This window comes from Notothenia rossii (genome assembly GCF_949606895.1).
Source record: "Notothenia rossii genome assembly, chromosome: 2".
NCBI classification, from domain to species: domain Eukaryota; kingdom Metazoa; phylum Chordata; class Actinopteri; order Perciformes; family Nototheniidae; genus Notothenia; species Notothenia rossii.
In genome coordinates, this window is record NC_136904.1 from 42,960,994 (window position 1) to 42,976,913 (window position 15,920).

Consider the following 15,920-nt stretch of genomic DNA (forward strand, 5'->3'; position numbering starts at 1 on the left):
CCCAGAGTGTGGGATGCACATCTGAAAGCGCGGGAGGAAGCTCAGAAATATGAGAATTACACGTAAAGGCGGGAAAAGTGGCATTACCAATGTGCGCAGAACGGCTACGTTTGTGCAAATTTTCATTTTATATACGTCATGTGACATAGAGTACATGACATATTCTGTGTGTGTAGGTGCCCAATCAGTGGCTGACTCCCAAACTTTAACGAGTGGACCCAAATCCCTCCATCTATCAGTGGGGCCCCTTGCTAGTGAAATGTGTGGGACCGCCCCTGGGATTTGATACAGCTTGTGTTGTGTGGGTGTGAGTGTGACAGAAATAGCGCTGCACAGGGAGCTCCAATACATTGTTTCAAGCATGATGTTATCATTTACACATTCCAACAGAAACTGTTCATCATAGTATTTGCATGTATCATCAGAAACGCTCGCAGTGCAATGTAAATGAGAAGCCTCCATGAATACAGCCAGTGAGGACACACGCTGAAGGGCCAAACACAACAGTTTCTGAGAATCAGGAAATGTTGCAAGCCATTGGTACACACACAACAATTCTTCGTCAAATGAGAGTTTTTGAACCAACGTGGGAGATGGTCGTCTGACTTTTAGACCCTAATTTGTAGAAATAAGGTCAAGGCCAAACCGGAGGATCAGATCTCTGCCCAGCAAATGTATAGGGCAGACAGATGACAGAAGGAAACTGTGTTTGACTGATGTGGGAAATGGGTGGCTGTCATCACCGTTATCTTTACACTGGACTGGTACTGAACACTTCTCCTTTATAGTTACACCTGCCGCTTACACCTTGCTCCTTTGGAGTGGATAAATACTACTAAATTTAAAATTTGGCAAATCTGGATAAATACTACTAAATTTAAAATTTGGCAAATCTGCCATTTTTATCACGGAGTGTGTGGCCCCTGAGTCAACCAGAAAAGTTAAATCAGTGCCCATAATTGTCAGTGTGAGTGTTGGACATTTCTTAAATGAGGCTTCGTCATAATTTACATATGTGCTTACAGTGGGTGTAGGTGCACACTCTACTCTATCAATAGCTTGCATAATGTGTGTGTGTATCACTTCCCTTTTTTGAAGCTGCAGGCTGAATTTCCGTCTCGCTCGATTAGGCCCCTTCCTCCCTTTTCTGGTGTAGGTCAGTCTGATTGTGAATGGCCCCGTCCTTGCTGTCCCCCTCTGCCTCCGCTGCCAGTGTTCTGTGGGCAGTCCCGGATCCAATGTTCAACACTGCCACATTTAAAACATCTTTCGTCGTTTGAAGGTCTTGCTTCTCGTCCTCTGCCTCGGAAAACCTCCTCTGCCTCTCCCTCGGTATTGTGAGCGGCCAGCATTCTGTGCGGCTTGCGCTGTGGCTGTGAGTCCGTTGAGGAAGGCATTACTGAGGTGTGTCTCCCAAACGCCCGCTTGGTCCCCTAGGACATCAGGTTTGTTTATCCCGCTGTTGTCCCGGAATACTTGGGCCTGATGGGGGTGGACGAGCTTGGAGTTGACGGGGAGTCTGCTGACTGCATGGCTGGGGCTTGTAGTGGCGGGGGAGGTGGGCCAGCCGGATTGCCAGGGTTGTACGCCGGGGGAGGAAAAGGATACCCAGAGTCGAGGAGAGGGTCATTCAGGCCTGCAATGGAAAGACACAGAGATGTCTGGGGTTTACATGGTTTTGGAAATTCTTTCTTTTCCTTATTTTCTTCACATTCATCTTCAATCTTAATATTTTCTTTGACACTGAGGCTACTGCCTCCTTTTGCGACATTCTGCTTCATCCTCCCAATATTTCAAACACTTTCTGTGACTTTCTATTTTATCGAACTCTTTTACTTCAACTTTATTTTTCTTCCTCATGCCATCCTCATGAACTTGTAATGTTTCCTTTAGGTCTTTAATTTTTACTCAAAGAACCTCCCTTTGGAAATCCGAACATTTCCGTCCATATTTCCAACTCTGATAAGCTGTCTTCACCATATTTTGCTCGCATGACATCTACAATTGGGCCCTCAGGAGGTTGGCCTGCCCCCCTACTCTGCTTTGTCCCCATGGAGAAAGTCTTTAAGTGTTACCAAAACACAATTTTTCACCCGTCGGTGATGTGATATTTGTTCCCCAGTACAAATCACACAAAAACTGATCGTAAAACCTTTTACAACGGATATACCAAATATCCTACTTTTGAGCAGGTCGGCTTATAAATGTCATGGAGGTTAATTACGTTTTACTTTTAAACAATTAGAAATTGTACATCTCACCGAGCATTGAAGGCCTTTTGAGTTCATTGGATCTTGTGAAGTCAATCGGTTTCACCCCGGCGCTGGTCCTCTCGTCCCGTACGTTTTCTGTCGAGGTAGAGGAGAATCCGAGGATCCCGGAGCGACCACCAGCGTCCGTAGGTGTCCCCGATGGAGCTTTCAGAGATCCCACTCTTCTGACACCAAATGTCCGTGGATATTTTAAACTCGTCAATACTGTAAAGATGTACAATGAGAGTAATCAATAATAAACTGGTGAAAGCAAGCAGCGTTGTCTTTCGTTGGTTCTTTATTTGAAGCGCTTCAAAGGTACATGTCTCACAGAGTAAAGAGTAGTCTGCAGGAGTGCACACAGGGTATAATGTGTGTGTGTGTTTTATAGAGGGCTCTTGCTGTGCAGGAAGTAAAAGGGATAAGACTTTCCTTAGAAAACTGTTATCTTACAATGCTCTCATAGGGAGGGCCGCATCCTCCAGGTACGACCTTGGCGGGATGCTACCGTGTGGTACAACAGGTCGAGTTTACCAAACAATTTCTAAGTATAATATCATCATTTGGTTTTACTATATAAAGTAATATAAGAAATTGCCACTAAAAACACAACATGTAACACTCACGCCAAGGGTGGATTGGTTGTAATGCATAGCACGCGCCAGCAGAGGGCAGTGGAGGGCAGTCCGTCTTTCCCGCTCTCAGAGCTCAGCACAGAGCTGAGCTGAGCAAGATGGCGGCAGCATTTGCCGGCCCCGAACTCGGACAACTAGTAAAAAAGAAAAATGCCTCTGCGCCTGTTTGGGACTATTTTGGGTTTACTCGTCGCCAGTGACTTCATCCAGCACAACGAGAGACAGAGGCACTTCTTTGGGAATGTTTAAGACGGGGTGAGTGAGTGTTGACATTTTTTAATCCTTTGCAACTGGTTGATGGTTTTGTAGTGGAGGTCGGACGGTTTTAAAAACGAAAGCATTAACGTGCTAAACATTCACGCGAGTAATCCAATGAATCAAATGGAAATAAGGTTTTTAACACATGCACGGAATAATATTGCCAAACTAGTTAGTGAATATAGCAAACTTTATTCAATAAGTATTTACTCCCGGAAAATGTTTATGTATGATGATATATTGTTAACTTAGCTCACATTGGAAACAACGTCGGACATCTACAAACGCGTCCTGTATCCGATCTCAAAATGTGCCATTTGCACAATGTGTCATGTATGCAGCCCTTGTTTTGCACTTGCGCGCATGTCGCGGCACTTTGCGAGCGTCTACCGGCTCGGGCTGCATTTTATACCGAACATATAATATACCGTTCGAAACATCTATTTGCCGCCGAACGCCACCTCGCTCAAGTCGACCCAAGTCATACCGTCATATACCGTATACCACGGTATGATGTCAGCAAGGTATGACGGTATGAAAAAAAAGATACCGCCCAAGCCTACTGTGTATAGTGCTGTCTTGAGCATTTTCAGGTATTTTCACAAAGATCTGACTCTTTTGCATTGGAAAACACTAAGTGTCATAATAAAAACATGGCAAAGCGACTAGTGTTGTTACGCTCGCGAACGTTTCGTTCAATATTAACTAATCTTTTATCTTGTACATTATTCTGTGGTTTTGAGTTATTTCCCCATCCAATGATAAATGCTTTCCCTATGTCCAGCCCAGACAGGTTCATGGCAAGTCCAGCTGGTCAGTTCAGGGAGAGAGCCAGACCAATTCAGGCAGCCCAAAGAATGCACCACCTGAGGGAAAAGGCTGTAGAGAGTGAGGAGTGTGTCAGCCCAAAGACAGGATCACCTGAGAGGGAAACAGCTGTTGAGAGCTATGAGTGTGCCAGTCAAATAACTGATTTTTTTTCATCAGAGAAATCTCCAGTCATTTTTAAATTACCATCCTCAGCAAAAAAGTAGCAATCCAGTGGTGCAGAAAGTGTTCTGTAGCAGAGACGGCACCAGTAGAAGGTGGCTGACGTACTGTCCAGAGCGTCACATGCTGTATTGTTTCATCTGCATGGCATTCGGTAAGAGAACTGATAGCAGTCTGTTCATCAGTGGAATGTCAGATTGGAGGCATATACACCAGCGCACAGAGGAGCATGAGAGAAGCAGTGGACACAGAAACTGTGCTGAAGCTTACCTCTTGAAATCCGCCAGTGCTGATATCAGCAGTGTATTTGCTGGCAGTCTGATGACGGCGCAAAGAGAGCAGGTCAGAAAGAGACGGCAGGTTTTGGAGCGCATCATAGATGTCATCAAGGTTCTTGGGAAGAGGGGGCTTGCATACAGGAGGTCAGAAAATGAGGCAGCATATACTCTGGAAGACCACACAGTTGATCATGGTAATTTCTTGGAACTCATACTTCTACTGGGGAAGTATGATTTATGTTTAAAAGAGCACCTGGACAGCTGCATTGAGAACAGCAAAAAGTTGCATTTGTCTGGTGGTAAGAGAGGCAGAGGTTCCCTTGTAACTTTACTCTCCAAAACCACAGTCAACTCAGTGATAGATGCAATTCACCATCTCATTCAAAAAAACATCTCCAGTGATATCAAGAAAGCAAGAATGTTTTCAGTGCAGCTGGACACAACACAGGACATCACCTCTCAGGATCAATGCTCTATAATTATGAGTTATGTTACTGATGTTGTTCATGAGAGGCTTGTTGCAGTGCTGAAGTGCAGTTCATCCACTGGACAGGCCTTTGTCAACATGCTGTCAGAAGTTCTGGACAAAATGGGCCTCAGCAAGACCATGTGCATTGGAAATGCGAGTGATGGGGCATCAAACATGCAAGGCCAATACAAAGGATTCTCCTCACTATTGTCTGCACAATCTCCAAACCAGGTGCATGTATGGTGCTACGCACATGTACTAAATCTGGTGCTTGCAAACACAACCCAGATTGTTATTAAGAGTGGGTCCCTGTTTGCGCTCCTCAATGGCATTGCGGTATTCATCAAAGAGTCATCTGAAAGGATGAATGTGTGGGAAGAGTCACACCGAAACAAGAGACGTAGACGCCTTGCTCCTATTAGCGAGACACGCTGGTGGGCCAAGCATGAGGCCCTGAAGAAGGTGTTAGGCTCCTTTGGAAAACCGGAAGATGGTCTGTACGTTGATGTGCTGTTGACATTATCAGCTATACAGAAACAGGCAACAGTGAAACCATGTATCCGTGTCATGGCCAGAGGATATGCAGAATCATTGCTCAAGTATGAAACGATCTTTACGGCTCAAATCTTCCTCCACATATTTGAACATACCTCTCCATTGTCTAAATACCTTCAGACGGCAGGATTGGACATCCTCTCTGCTCATAGAATGGTGGCATCGCGATAGGGCTGGGCGATATATCGAGTTTACACGATACATCGTGGATTGCACTCCATGCGATGTCGTAAATGACCACATCGTGAACATCGAGTATTATGTTGTCAAATCAATTTCCCGCCGCGGCCAAAATGAGCTTTCCTTTCTCCCTCATAGACACAGTCACACACGCAGGCACACACGCAGGCCCCGTCTAACTTGCACACAAACATTACACACATGCACAGTGACAGAGAGCAGGGCTCAACATTATAAATGGCCCGCTGGCTCGGAAGCACTATTTAGACACCCCGGGCCAGCATAACGTACTTTCCACTTGCCCGCTCGGGCCACTAAAGATATTGCTTAAAAAAAAAAAATTGTCCAGTGGTATAGGTACTTTGACAAGCAATTTTGTTAAATTGTTTCGTTTATTAACGCTACAACATAGCGTTTCGTGAGGCGGTTGTCGTTGTTGGGTGAAAGGCAAACGGGAGCCTGCTCGCGCTGGCTCCGCAGCAGCTGTTTGCTGCAGAGCCAGCGCGAGCAGGCTCCCGTTTGCCCGTGAGCGCCGGGCAAAAAACTATCTTCAAATAAAATAAAGTCACCGGAGGAGTTAAAGTAGAGTGACAGGAGCATGAGAAGAAGAGGGAGAGAAAGTTTCAGCCAGCTTGATCGATGGAGTTGGCTTCTAGTGGTGCAGCGACGCGTCCTAAAACCCTTTTATAATCTATCGATTAGATTTATGATTCGAAAATTATAAAAGTAGGGTAGACATGTGGAGATTATCCGGCTGAAAAAAACATGCATTTATCAAACCGGTTTGTTTTCCACAGACCTTATTTCCAGCTGTTTTCCAAAACCCTGTGGAGAAATCCCATTGCTTTTTTGTCGAGGGAACCAGCAGCTTCCTTCCTGGTTTAGGACGCGTCACTGCACCTCTCAATATGATGCCCATATAAACAAGGTCTTCTGTCGGCTCTGTACATCAATGCCGAGATGCTGACAAGTAAGTGAAGAGTAGAAAATATAAAAGGTATTGGCTATAGGGAAATGTCCCAGCAGTTTAGGAGAATGAAGGTTATAATCTAATCTAATACATAGCCATTACATGTCTAATTCCTGATAATGACAGGAAGACAGAAAGCGCATTATACTACTAATAATAATAATACTACTCATAATAATAGCAGACATTTTTGAACAATGACCACAATATCATTATTTTCATAAACCAAATATGAACAATTGAGGAAAATGAGGAAGAACTGATGATTCAAATGTTGTAGTACAAGTAGTAATGTAGTTAGTGCATAAATTACTATTGCAACAAATGTGTTAATTTTCTTCATTATTAGTCGATTTAAAAAAAAAAAATGTAGAGGACATGTCAGAATATCGCGATATATATCGTAAATCGCGATATAGTCAGTAAATATCGCGATATCATTTAGAGACCATATCGCCCAGCCCTACATCGAGACAGGATACGCTGAAAAGCTTGGGAAGAGATTTTGAATCTGTAAAAAAAGCAGCAGACACATTTGTCCACTGGACAAACACAGAAATCCAAGAGAGAGATGACACGGACATTGAAGTGGAGGCCACACTGCCACAAAAGAGGAGGAGGATGAAGAAAGTCTTGCCTGGAGAGATGGCTCAGGATGAGACCGTTGATGATGCAGAAAAATCCTATGAGGTGAATGTGCATAACCGGATCATGGACACAGCAATTGAAGCCATTCATAGGCGCTTTTTAACACACGGCAATCTATATGCTGACTTTGCTTGTCTGGATCCCAGAAACTTCCCTTAGCTCTGCACCAGTGCTCTTCCCCAGTCTGCCCTTCAAGACTTAAGCAAGTGCTTGCAAGGATTTGACAGCAGGGCAACCAAGGAAAATATGCAGGCCGAGTTGAAAAGCTTGGCACTCCAGTGGAACAGGCTGAAGGCATCCCCATTGGCAGAGTACAAAGCAAGAACAGTAGAAGATGGATCAGGTGGTGAGGAGGACAACACAAAAGAGGTTGGGATAACTCCCATAAGCTGTTGCTCCTGCAAAGAATGCCCTCTGTGCTGCTACCAGATACTTCGCCGTTTCAACATGCTAACAGATGCATACCCTGTCCTAGGCCTTGCTTATAAATACCTGCTTACATTATCCCTCACACAGGTGGCTTGTGAGCGCAAATTTTCCATTTTGAAGTTTATTAAAAACAGACTCAGAAGCACCCTCTCATCTGATAAATTGGAGGCATTTATGTTGATGGCCACAGAGAAAGACATCCTCATATCCTTGGACTCTGACTCTGTGATAGACAGACTTGCAGAGAAGAGTGAGCTGCTTAAAAAGCTGCTCCACTGATAAGGCGAGAAATATTTAATATTATTGTTATTATCACACATCACACATTATGGATGTAGTAATTCATTATTTGTCATTTTAATTATGCTTTTCAGAAGTTGTATTGTGCTTATGTGTTGATCCTTAATGGTGTGATCATGTACACTAAATTATCAATTATTCTCCATTACAGGTTGTTCTGATATATTTGAGGAGTCGTTCTCCCTCTGTTCTATATGTGGACTTGTTCTCTCATTTGGGACCACTGTTAGAACTTGGTAAGTTTATCATGTATTTTTTAATGTTGTATAAATTCATACTTCATAATTTTAAAAAGTTTTGAAAGAAACGCACATCCCAAAAGTGTTCAACTCTAGTTGCAGGACAGAGGAAAACATTTTATTTATTTTTCAGACTTAATAATGTATCCAATTCCCTCTCAGGTTGACCACTTGACATGTGAGAGCTTGAGGAGTTGTTCCCCCTCCGTCCATGTTCGAGGACTTGCTCTCTCTCTGCCTCCACTCTCTACCTTCACTGCACCAAAGTTTGGCTGTTGAGTCTCCTCTAGTATGGTGAGTTTATAATTTTTTATGTTTTATGAAATCATACTTAATTTGTGATGATTAGAGACTTAATAATGTATCCAATTCCCTCTCAGGTTGACCACTTGACATGTGAGAGCTTGAGGAGTTGTTCCCCTTCCGTCCATTTTCAAGGATTTGCTCCCTTACTGTCTCCACTTCATCACTTTTTGAGAAGTCTATGATTTGTTGAGTATGTCATGTGTCTTATAATGTTATATGAATTCATACTTGATTTGTGATGATGAGAGACTTAATAATGTTTCCATGTCTCTTTTAGGTGGACCACCCTATATATGAGAGCCTAAGAAGTTGTTTTCCCTCTGTCCCCTTTTGAGGACCTGCTTTGTCTCCTCCATCATTCACTGGGCCACTTTTAGGTTCCTGAGCTTATTTCATGTGGTGAGAGGAATACAATATGTGTATGTTTAAAGGTTATGTTTAAAGGTTTATGTGAAGAAACATACTATGTGTTATAAAATGACAATTGGTAATTCATAAATGTCTCTTTATATTCTCTGCTACCATTATCTCCTGTCAAACAGGTTTTCCTGACCTGCTAGAAGTTCTTCTTGATGCTTGAGTCATAGATCATATCTGAGAGCTTCGTCTTGACTTTGTGAGTTTATTATGCAACTTGTTTTGTCTCAGATTGAAACAAAAGGTTTGATTATGATTATTTCCTGGCTGAAGATTTTCATATTGATGGTTTTAATTTCAAACATCTGCATATCTTTTAAGTTCAATTAACAGTTATGCAGGTAGGCCTTAGGGCTCTTTTGAGACTTAAGTCATCCTTCATGACAAATACATTTGTTCACTAAGTGTCACGACGTCACAAAAAGGCTACATGGCTACATATATTTGTCAGTAGACAGATACTGAGTACAAGTTCTGTTTGCTGTTTCTTTCAGGTCACGAATTTGGTGAGGAGTGGAGCTGGCTGGCTGCGGACGAGAAAGTATAGAGCAATACATACTTTTGCACATACACGTATATGAGAATGCATATCTATTCAGACCTGTAACCCATGTCTTAGACTTTTCACACAGCTACAGTATATATATATATATATTTTTTTTCCAATTCTCTATTTATGGTTTCATAATGAGTGAGTGAGTTTCAGCTCTAATGCTGCTACTGTCTGTAATATGTTTCTATTTAGATTATTTGTCAGGATATTTTTTTGTTATTATTGTCCGAGTCTGGTTTTTTAACTAATACTGGGCTTACACCAAAAGATTTTCACAGTCACAGACTAAAAACTGAAAGGGTAGCCTAAGGGTTCTTCCCGTTAGTCTCGTCCCACCCCTAGTCATGACATAACTTCTGTTGTGATTTGACACTATAATGAATAAAGATTGATTAATATAGCTGTCCATTTTAGTCCTTGAGTTCATAGTTAAGTTCTTTATTTGTTGACTGCTATCAAGGAATATGACTCTCCTTTGTAGTATGCATGAGAGAAGATGCCGCAAGTTTAGTCGACTTCTATGTAGTGTCCGCTGATAATGTAGTGGGCTGGTCTGGACAGAAAATGCCAGGGCTGAATTTTTGTCCCAGTCCACCCCTGACTCACGCCATACTCAACACAGACTTGTGTGTGCAGGTGTAGTTCTCAGTGAACCATGTTGTGAGCTGTGAAGGTGGTATGTGTATGTATGTCTTTGATTTGAGTGGGTAGAGAATTCCAGTTTTGTATTGCTGTGACCGAGAATGATGACTGACCAAAAGTACTCTTCCTGAATGGGATTGATAGGTCGCCACGTGTGGCGCTTCTAGTGGTCATTCTGGTGTTGTTACGTTGAGTAACCAATGAGTTAAGATGTGGAGGGGCTGTATATGAACATTTAAAATATTAAAATTTTAAATCAGAAATCCATCCATCCATCCATCTTCTCCCGCTTATCCGTGGTCGGGTCGCGAGTGTAGCAGTTCCAGCAGTGAGCCCAAAACGTTATTTTCCCTGGCCACATCAACCAGCTCTGACTGGGGGATCCCAAGGCGCTCCCAGGCCAGCGAAGAGATATAATCCCTCCACCTGGTCCTAGGTCTACCCCTTGGTGTCTTCCCAGCTGGACGTGCCGGGAACACCTCCCTAGGGAGGCGCCCAGGTGGCATCCTTACTAGGTGCCCGAACCACCTCAACTGGCTCCTTTCAACGCGAAGGAGGAGCGGTTCAACTCCGAGTCCCTCCCGGATGACTGAACTTCTCACCTTATCCCTAAGATTTTCTCTCGAAAATCAGAAATATGAAAATGTAATTGAATTTAAAATGTAAAATCAACAATGTATGGTTTTAACTTTAAAATATGAAAATAAGAATATGGTGAAAATCTAAATAAACTCTGTACAGTGTATACTCAAGTTTATGAAATTATGCACATTTCATAAAATGTGTTAACTACAATACTTCAATTAAAAGACCAATGTGTTTTTGTACTCTACAGCAGTGGTTCCCAACCTTTTTTTTACCAAGGCACACCTGAAAATATTTTGACCCCAAGACACACCAACTTCTCGTAGATTTAAAAACCACTTCAGAGCTTAAACTACAAACAATAAATACACCATAAATTGGTTTTCAAATGTGTATTTAATTTAATAGAACATTTTATAGAACAAATAATCAAACATAAGTCATCCTAAAAAACATATAATCAGGGGTACACAAACTTTTTTATTAAAAGTCCACTTGTGAATTTTATACAAGTTCACTGGTCTGGATAAATGCCAGTAAATTCCCCCGGAGCAGAGCAACGAAACTGAAATTCGCAACCTTTGAGACACGTGAGGGGACGCCCCTCCTTCTCAACCTTTGAGGCACGTGACATCCCGACTCCCATGTTGTGTACTTACCCAGTCACAAAAGTAACATATTATATCTTATATTATTAATATATATATAATACTGATGTCTGTGGTTATTTAAACATTCCCTGATAAACGTTATTTCAGCGTCAATAAATGAGTGTTAATCCCATTTCACTATCAATTCATGGTTTTCAAAACGTTAGCCACATGCTAATGCTAACCGGAAATGAAGAATTTTCAGAATAAAAGTGTTAAATTAATAGTTAGTGTGAACTTCCGTTTTTTTCAGAATAAAACTGCTTTATATTAAAACCCTGTATTTAATTAGATTGAAGGGAGGGATGAGAACTGCTACCCCGGAAACAGGATGCAACGCGTCATCAGTGAAGCTCGTCACGTGCCTAAAAGGTTGAGAATGAGGGGCCGTCCCGTCACGTGCCTCAAAGGTCGAGAAGGAGGGGCGTTGAGGCTCCGCCCATGATGAGCTCCCGCCCATGTTGAGGTACTGCTTACTGCAGTGAGGGGCTTCTCTCATCATGGGCTTCATTTGAACCAAGCGGCAAACTCTGTGGAAGAGCCGGGACGCCAATACGGAAGTGGCACACACTGCAGTTCATATATTGGCCGATAGGGATTGACTGCAGAAACGAGCAATTTCCATAGACCCCCATGTTAAAATGGCCAACTTTACAGCAGAAAAAAACATGTTTCTACCCATGGATGCAATAAATATTATTATGAATATAGTTAGATTCCACCTTCATGATTATGGATCTGTGAGTGAATTGTTTTCTAACACGACCCTTTTATTTATATTAGGTGTGAACGTTTTTGCATAAATTAGGGCGTGGTCACATTGAGTGACGGCTCTGTGAAGTGACTGCTGCTGCTAGCTTCTTGTCTCTCTGCTAGCTGCTCCGTGAAGCTACAGGCACTCTGCCTGTTCAGCTCATCCAGGGAACACAACTTGCCCCCGGCCGTGTTTGTTTGTTCTTCATGCTTATATATCGGACTATTGTGACTCGCTCTGCGGCTGAAACAGACGGTGCATGAATGAGGATTTGCGGTAAGTGAAATTCGAGTGCTTTATTTATGTATTAATGATTTTAATCAGCTACGTAATTAATGTTAAGGGTTAGCGTGTAAGCGAGTGGTAGCTACATCGGTGCTAACGATGCTAATAGTAGCCTCCAAGTTAAAATCATAGACTGTATATATAAAGGTTAAAACGAAATAGAGAAGTGTTAAGCGTTAAGTGGGATAATACTGTACAACAAACGACTTCTGTTTGAGGTTGATAAAATAAGGTCATCCTTGTAACTTAGAGAGATGATTATTATGTAGGTAGGAACTGTATGCAGCACTAATGTTAATTTAAATTGGCTATGCTCAAGTATGTAGACAAGCTAATGTCGAAGTAGTGTATGTGAAATCAACCTCACAATAAGATGCGTGTATATATTACAATTATTAATGTCATATTTCAAGATGATTAGTTAGATATTACAATATGGTTGGTTGAGCTGGAGTTCATTATTGAGCTTACACGTTAACTCACAGTCATTTGAAGAACAAACCCGAACCTTGTTTTTTTAATTAATTGCATTACCAAATGGGTATCACATAAACAGTAAGCATTGGTAACACAACTTCCAAAGTTACAGTAGAATAAAAAGGACCCTGACTCGGACAATACACAATCCAACATGTTCAACAGAAGAGAATCAGTTATATTGTTTGTACACATGGTACTTTACATATATATCTGTTTGTTTAAGGTGTCTAGGTGATGCAGACAGGCTGGACCAGAGAGTGAGTGACAGAACTGGACTCCTCACAGCAGTGAACTTCAGCACAGGTACAAATACTCTTTTTTTCATACTGTACAAAGAATCAAGAAAGTATTGGTTTAAATGAATGAAGTATTGACTTTAATACACTGATATACATTCCATTAAACAATACTAGATCACCTACACATCAGTGAAGTTGAGGGTTTTTTCTGTGCAAAAAGTTACATTTAGATGTTAACAAGCAATGTGATTTTGTCAGCTTTCTAATTTAATGTATTGAAGGCAAAGATATCTAACACATAGTGAGAACTGCTACTATTTATCTCTCAATATTGTCTGTAAAAAACGTGGTAAAAGTTATTCTTTCAGTGAGACAACAGAGCAAGCTTCTACAGTTGCACTACGTTTTGATAACAGTTAAATATTATTTTGATAATAACATATATTTCAATGTTGATGAACTTCATACTGTTCATTCATAATCTGATTGTCTTTGTAGCTCACTTTTGAAATAAAAAAAACATTACAATTACAAAATAATTATGTCTACAGCCCCTAAACACACAAACACACCGCTTTCATAAATAACACACTTGTTCTGCAATAATATGTTTTATGTTTCCTGTAATTTTTGTTAGGAAAGGACATGCCTGAAAGACATCTCCTCTTTCTCTGATGGTCAAGAGGAACATCCAAGAGGAACATTAAAAGCTGATGTTATGAGATTTTAAGACCAGTACACTAAGAAACTACTTTTATTGTAAAAACAGTCAGCTGATCGAATGCACCTATTTCCACATCTACACTCCATCAGCTGATTATTTCTATTTGCCTCGCTTTATGAGCTTCACATCACTTGTGCCTTGTACCGCAGAGTTTGCAACATCACAAATAAATGGGGCCAATGTTCAGTGAGATGTGAATGTGTATTCTAACATTTTCAGTAAGAATAATGGACAAAAGGAGTGCAAATACAAATATAATTTATTGAAATGTGAACCAAAACTTAATCAAAAACGTTTTGAATAAAAAGCACATATGGACAGAAGGCGTAAACCTATTAAATGTATAAGTAAACACATTTAGTCAAATAAAGTGACGGACTAGGCCTGTGCAGTTGGTATCAGCTTTGCCCAGCATGGGCTCCTCCATCAGGCCTGGACCTCCTCACAGAGGAAAGACCCTCAGTCCTCTCCAAACCAACAGACAGGACGTCCATCACACGGAGGTTTCTCCCTGAAGTCTCTGCAGCTTTCTGGACACCACGCTGTCTCAATCCGTCCACACTGAATATGAGAGGGGGAAAATGAAAATAACAAATGCTTTAGACCAGGGGTTCCCAAACTTTTTCAGCATGAGACCCAAAACAGAAATGTTGTGGTCCTAAGGGACCCAAGCTAAAACAATGTCATGATTTTCCATAATATCTACAGTTCTAAACAAAGAATGCAACACACCATGAATTTAAAATGTAAATGAAAATATTTATTTAATTATAAAAGTGCACCGCAGCAATTAGGTTTCTCACCATAACAACCTTTCCTTTGAGCTTGCCCAGAAAAAATAAGGATCAAAGCAGAAAGACGAAACATGGGACATGCAGTCAAGTATATACAGTACAAATTTCAATTATACAATTATCAAAAGTGCAATATTAAGTTTGTCGCTAGCTCAAAAACTATGTACACACCATTTTAAACTATTTTAAATGAACAAAGAACAAACATGTTGTAAACAGAAAGGGACAAAACACTAACTGAAGTGCAGTCAAGTGTATACAGTATCACAGGTGAAACCAAATTTAAATGATCAGAAGTGCAACATTAAGTTTGTCACTAGATCAAAAACTATGTACACACATTTTTTAAACACTTTTAAATGAACAGAGCTGTTTTAAAACACTCTGAGAGACAAAGAAACTCCAACACTTGGCAACTGATTAAACCTTTTTTTGTGGAGGCTGACTTCATATGATGCCCTCAGTGCCCCTCTGTTCCCTTTGAATGCCTGAAAATAACAGAGAAGATATTATCATTAACATTGCTGGGTCATTGGGTGATTTTTAATACCAGCCGGCGTACGCTGTATACCCAATGTGGACCTGGCAACCGCATTTATAGCGCATTACATTACACGATACTTGTTAGACGCTTTTATCCAAAGCGACTTACATACTCAATACTGTGGGGAATACCCACAGAGGGATTTTGACAGGGTTGTTGCACAAAAGACCCAAGCGCGCACAGAAGAAATCTGAGAGCAGACATTTCACGAGCGCACAGAAACAGCCTGAGTGCGAGGAGAAGGTTTTAAGCTGGAACACAGGAAACCTGTAAGCGCAGCAATATATCTGATTGCAAGCGTAGTTTGAGCAGAAGCAGAGCAAATCTAAGCGCAAGCAGGAACTATTTGAGTGTGAGGACAGGGTTTGAGGGAAAGAAATACATATTCTGAACGTGAAATCAATAAAGTATGCTCTCAAATTTAAAGACCACGCTCTTGAATAAAGATAGGGAATAACCCCCATATGTATTCCTATGTGCATCACACTGCAGCAGTCACGTCCGTGCTTTCCTTCTCATACTGCCTGTCACTTTCCCTCTAATCTTCCTGTGGTTATTGTTTCTCTGTTTTTCTCCCGGCCGTTTTAAAAAGATTTCAGGCTACTAAAAGTTGGAACACCGCTCTGTGCCGCTGCAGAATGTAGTGGACTCGCGGGAGCGAGTAGAGGACGCGCGAGAGCGCGCAGCTGGCGGTGCGCTCCGGGGCTCAGTCTGCATTTCATCCGACTTTGCATTAACGAAACA

At 41.5% G+C, this 15,920-nt stretch overlaps 1 long non-coding RNA gene across 1 annotated transcript; it reads left to right on the forward strand.

Annotated features, from left to right (window-relative positions):
* The first annotated feature begins 8,015 nt into the window (after positions 1–8,015).
* On the forward strand, positions 8,016–10,737 carry LOC307030556. Its single transcript, XR_013805690.1, has 6 exons — positions 8,016–8,200; positions 8,366–8,497; positions 8,584–8,699; positions 8,787–8,908; positions 9,052–9,125; positions 9,421–10,737. It is a non-coding gene; the product is annotated as an uncharacterized lncRNA (long non-coding RNA).
* Positions 10,738–15,920: the final 5,183 nt, after the last annotated feature.